The sequence below is a fragment of the Diadema antillarum genome, unplaced genomic scaffold (assembly GCF_040938485.1).
Source record: "Diadema antillarum isolate AM-2024a unplaced genomic scaffold, OU_Dant_1.0 scf00000074, whole genome shotgun sequence".
NCBI classification, from domain to species: domain Eukaryota; kingdom Metazoa; phylum Echinodermata; class Echinoidea; order Diadematoida; family Diadematidae; genus Diadema; species Diadema antillarum.
Genome location: NW_027270963.1, coordinates 3,926,501 through 3,932,500, shown reverse-complemented (window position 1 = coordinate 3,932,500; position 6,000 = coordinate 3,926,501).

Below are 6,000 nucleotides of genomic sequence, written 5' to 3'. Positions count from 1 at the left end.
GATATTAGGGAGCTTTAGATTTTTGCGACGGGGACGTTCAGAGGAAAAAACGATCGATCTATTAATAGCTTGTGTCGTCTGAGTTTTTCACTACGTGTTCTGGGCTATTTTTACGTCCACTCAATTTACGATGCAGAAGGCTACTTGATGCACCCATGATATGGGGGCGCCATTTTATTTTTTTTTATACGTTGTTACCCGGTGTAATCTAAAGCGACTTCAGCACGACGCAGGGAGGAGGAGAACGTCCAGCTCAAGCGTCGTCTCAAGCGTCCGCGCTGCAAATCTAAAGCTCCCTATTGTCAGACTAATCAGAACTCGGCACGTGAGGAGTGGTAACCAGAATCACTCTAGAATCCCACTTCTAAACCAGTGGGCCACAAAGCTCTCACAGATGGGCCGCGACATGGGCCAAAAACGAAAATAAAAAAGATTTGTATTCAATCTAACTGGGCCCCAAAGAAATTTGTAGGAGCCAAAGTGGGCTTCCAGTTTTAAAAAGGTTGAGCAGGGCGGCTCTAAAACATTCTCACTGCTAATTCAAATAGCTGCTGATTGTACATATATAGGGTCTCTCAATCTCAAAGAGATGTGAACACATTCTGTACAGTAATTCTGATTTGATATTTGTGTGTTTGTGTGTGTGTTTAGTATAGTGTTTAAAAGATAGTATGATCTCTGCAGTAAAATAAACAAAAACAAAAACAACCCAAGATGAGCTAGTCCGGACAAGCCCCCAAAACAACACAGTGCCATGATACACATACCACAGAAAGAGAAGAGTTTCGGCAAGAGACAGGAAAAGGGAGAGAAATTACCGCTGGCTTAAACACTGAGATCAGGTTCAACATAGAAAGCGTACATCAAATGAGAAATACAATAATCCAAACATATCTAATTTGACCCGTAGAACATTCTCACTTATTTGAAAAAAAAAAAATTCAATCCTTCAAATTACACACACTTGTGTGCAATGATTATCAATATGAAACTCGCGCTACCTTATCTAGCTACTGTACATGTTCATTCATTTTCATCAAATGCACTAACTTATGATAGAACTGCTCATTGAGTAGAACTTCAAAAAAAAAAAGAACAAGACCAAAAGTTGACATCTAGCTCAAACAAAGTCACCTCACACAATACAGTTTCCTCCATGGTTTCTGCTGCTAAGTGCATGCATTTGTCGCTGATGCAACATTACAGAAAACTTCAATCTGTCCATGCTAAAAGGTGAAGAGGCCAGAGATATCTTACACAATGGATCGGATAGCACTTGGACGTTAACCCTTGCAATTGGGTGCATATTGAATTGAATAGAGCTTGTAGCAAAATGAGACTCAGTGGCATATATACAAGTATGCCATGATGGAAGATTTTCAACAAAAAAAAGAACAAAAACAAAAAGCAGGAGGGAAGAGTGAAAAAATCATGCCAGTATCTTCAGCATGGTCCTCTAAAACAATATTTCTGCTACATCGCTACGAAATAATTGATGCTTTTGGATTCTATGTCTTATATTCTCATGATATTGAATACATGTATTTGCAGAGTCATGTGAACTCTGCTCTTTTTGTTTTTGTTTTTAATTCTATTTCTCACAAAGCACGGAACACGTGCCTATCAATCCAACATTTATAACTTCTCAGATTGCATACCAGTAAGACCCATGCAGGGATACACTAGCAGTATGTAAACTACTCTGAAAATGATGCTGTACCAAGAGTCTTTCTGTCTGCAGACTTGGTGCGATTTCAAGTATTACACTGTTGTTGTTGTTTTTTCACAATCTCTTTATACACAATAGTTGCCCTGTCTTTCAAAAGACACTACACTGTAGTTTTGTGGAAAGAGGCTAAATGTGTACACAGCTTGAACCATCACTTACTCAGGATATTATCAACCTACCATTTTTTTCCCCCAATCAATGAATTTCATAATGTGTGCAATCTGAGACCAGGCATGGCTCATCTGTCTGTATACCATGTTATTTTACCCATTTGAATAAATTTTGAGTGAAGCTTTCTGAGGTATGTATGACTTTGCACAAGATGTCAGATCTAACATTTCAATCCCCCCCCCCCCGACAGTATTATATTGCAAAAGCTTATAGAGGCTGTATTGTGGTGTGACTATGTATTGTGAAGGTTAATGGCCCAACTCAGAATATAATCATGAACCCCCATTGCACTTCAGAAAACGCTAACACCACAAGGCTCTTGTGAACGGCCCAATTTGGAGAAAACTGTCGAGTAGAGAAGGTCTTCTTTCTGCCAACCTTCTACTCTGCGCATAGGATTTGTGCGTAATACGTTTTGATGCACATATGTACTGATGGGCAATGCTATTCAAGCAGGCCTACCATGGTAGTGCTTTTTCGAATGTACCAAGGTGGGCAGTAAATTGAGATCATTTCAATTACACGACCGTAATATATGCCAATTGGTTCCCTTTAATTCGAAAGAAAGCATGCATGTCTGCGCGCACGTGCAAGTGTATGAGCATCTATAGATGTCTGTGTGTTCATATTACAATCTTGTAGTACCCAATTGTCGTAATGTTCCGACACATGCGCAGAGCATACTAAACATTCGAATCGTGTTCACAAAATAACTATCACTTGAAAAATAACAGGGGTCGGAAGATAAATTGGAGATTTGAGCAGAACATTTTTTTTTCTCAACCCTCATAAAGAACATGTGCAGTGGGAATTGACAATTGACATTAATATTTTCACCGGTCAAATCATCTCAAGACACGTGTGGAATATTGGGGGCTCTTACACTTTCATGGCGTAGTACTGGTACCCTCACGTAAAACGACTGCTATCCATTGTTCATAAAAGAAGGGAGATGGAGTACATCATACTGGTTTTACTCCAGACATATCAAGCCACCATACTTTCAACGTAAGAGGCCAAAGAAAGGAACAAACAAACACACATCTGTTTACATATGTACAGAAGGAAGTGTTTACAGAAACATGAATAAAGCTTTGTCAGTCACTGGCATATCTTAAATACTTTATACTTCTCAGAGAGAGAGAGATTGAAAATAATAGTTGCCATTACTCTGCCACAGTGACCTAAAGGTCGATAATCATTACTTTGTTGACACTTCTATACTCATCACACAACTACTAAAATTTGAAAAGTTGCTTATCTACTCTATCACGTATGATATCAGACTGACTATATGATCGTTAGAAAGTCTCATGTATTTTCTACATATATCTTACCACAATCAATTCGTTTTTGGTGGATCTACCATACATTTGCAAAATAATTATATACATACATTGACAAAAAAAAAGGAGGAATTTGACCAAAAAAAAAAAAATGGGTAAAATGACTGAAAAAATGACAAGACACCAGTGGAAGAAAACTGTGAAGATGTTGTGTTTGTAATAAATTACAAATGTTGAAATAGCCGCAAAAGAGGCCATTGCCATCTAAAAACATTGAATTACATGCACGCTTCATTCAAATGGCTTAGTTAAGTGGTGACACAAGAAAAATCCTTAATTCATTAAAACTTTATACATTTCCCAAATATTTGACATTAGCTATATTACAATTTTGTGCTAATTTGTAATACACAATCAGCACAGACTTCAAAACTGCACCATACACTAAGAAAAAGAGAACAGTACAGGACAATCTAGTACTAGTGTCACAAATTGAATATTCTTGTTTCAAAAATTGCAATATGAATCACTTCCACTGACTTAAACAAACAAAATGAACAGAAAGTGTACTTATATTCGCACAATATAACAATAGACTTTATAAATTTTCAACATATATATACTTCTGACATAGACAGAACCTTTTTCTTCAATCACCAAAATTTACAAAACCAAATGCATAATAGAGTCTCATGAAATCAGAGCACAGATACACTTCTAAATCTTCATTCAACCATTAGATTGAAAAGATAACTACGAGCTATCCACTTGGAGTCTCTCCTATGTTTTTTGTGTTTCTAATAAAAACACAATGTCAATCAAGAAAACAATCCAAGGTAACTCCTCTTTAAATTGTTCTTTTAATACTGACACTTCAATTACAATTAATTACAAGAGAAAAAAAGAAAAACCGCCACAAGGCACTCATTTCTTTGCACATTTTCCTTCAGGATCTACAAAACATGGTGGAAAAAAAAAGAAGAAGAAATGAAGCAAATTATGTACTGATAGTGGCAGAACGGTGAAGAAACATTGTTTGTAGTCTGTTTCCCAAACTTCTGTAACGATGAACTATGCTGTATACCCAGTGCTTCAGCGGCCACAGGTTTACTTATAAGTATATCCTACTTGTTGTTAATCAATTTATGATTGTGATATTGGTGAAGGGACAAGATGAATTATTGAAGAAGGCATGCTTTAGAGCATGCCGAAGGAATGCTAAATTTCTTTCATGTTTGCCCCCCCCCCCCCCCCCCCCCCCCCCCATGTTAGCTCTTCTGGTCCCGGTGGACTGGTCTGGTTGAGATATGGTTATTGGAACTAGCATTTCTTCCCGTTTTGGGGTTTCAAGAGATGTAATCGCCGCATTCTGACAAATGCCGTCACAACTTTTGGGGGATATCATACTTTCCACTTTTCTAAAGATCTTCTTCTCTTACTTCAAAGACCTTTGAGAGGAAATGTGTAGTTATGCCAAAGTCCTTATCTTATCCCTTTCCCATGGTAAAGTGTGATTACATCAATCAACTGCTAAAGCATGAAGACTTTGTGGGAATGCTGCCTGACAATTTTGCACACAAAAGTGAAGCCATCATGGTCAGGCCTGATGTACACTATCAAGTTCTTTGCTCTTTTGCAGGAGAGCATACCTCAGGGAAAGACTTATATTGCAAGGAAGAAGGGAAGGAAACTAAGAGAGAACTAAAACAAGTCTGTGAAAGTTTGAGCAAAACTGGACAAAACACACAACTCAATTTGTAAGAAAGTCATGATAAATTGATTTCACTACCAAATCTCCGTACCCCAGCTTGTATGGAACTCAAAGAACATTTAGCAATAGTCATCACAATTATGTTACCGTGAAGTCAGCAGTGTTATTTAGACCCCTAAATTTGTTGTGGATGCTAAACAGTAGTGTTTATCATTATCCTGAAAGACATATTTTCTGCATGATTCTCCTCAAGATATAACAAGAGATATGTCATTTACACATCCTTCACGACCATTAGATGAAATATGAATATAAATATCATGGTTGGGTTTAAGCTTGCCTGGAAAAAACAAATAGGAATTTCCTATGCAAACGATGTCACAGTTGTATGACCATGATAGTATTTTCGCACAAAAGTCTTACCCACTGTCCAAAGTGAATATCTTTCTTCCTATGTGTCCAGTTTGGGTCAAATATTTACTGACATGCCACTGTGGCTGTTATGATCAAATCATCCTTCTCCTTCTTTATACATATCAATTCATAGATGCTCTCGTGTAGCTGCCACCTGACAGTGTAAGACCAAAACACCAACGGCAAGTCCAAATATTAATGGACAGTTCACCTCATCACACTTTTAAGAATTTGCAATGTCCACAGAACTCCAGTCTCTTTCCTGGTTTTATCTGACCTGAACCCTTTGGCAGATGTATGCTGATAGAGTACGACCATCACTCTACATTGTACGAAAGATATGAAAGATTATATTTACTCCATAGACCCACTCCTAAGGTATGACGTGGGTCCTACAATCTCCACCTCCACCAGAATTTCATATTAAGAACCATTACTGTCCACTTGATTGAGGATCAAATATATTTAATGTGCAGTTTGAAATGTCTGATACACAAAAATTCCAGCTTTGTGATCAGTCTGTTTTGCTCTGATGAAACAAGGCTGGGCTTGGAGCTGGTGGCATCAGTGATTTAACAAGTTCTAAACACATCTGTGATTATTGCAAAAGGTGAGAGCAAGTTTCTGGGAAGGATATCATGTGCTCGAACTGGAAACCACAGTTACGCCTGTTTCTTGGACATGACACT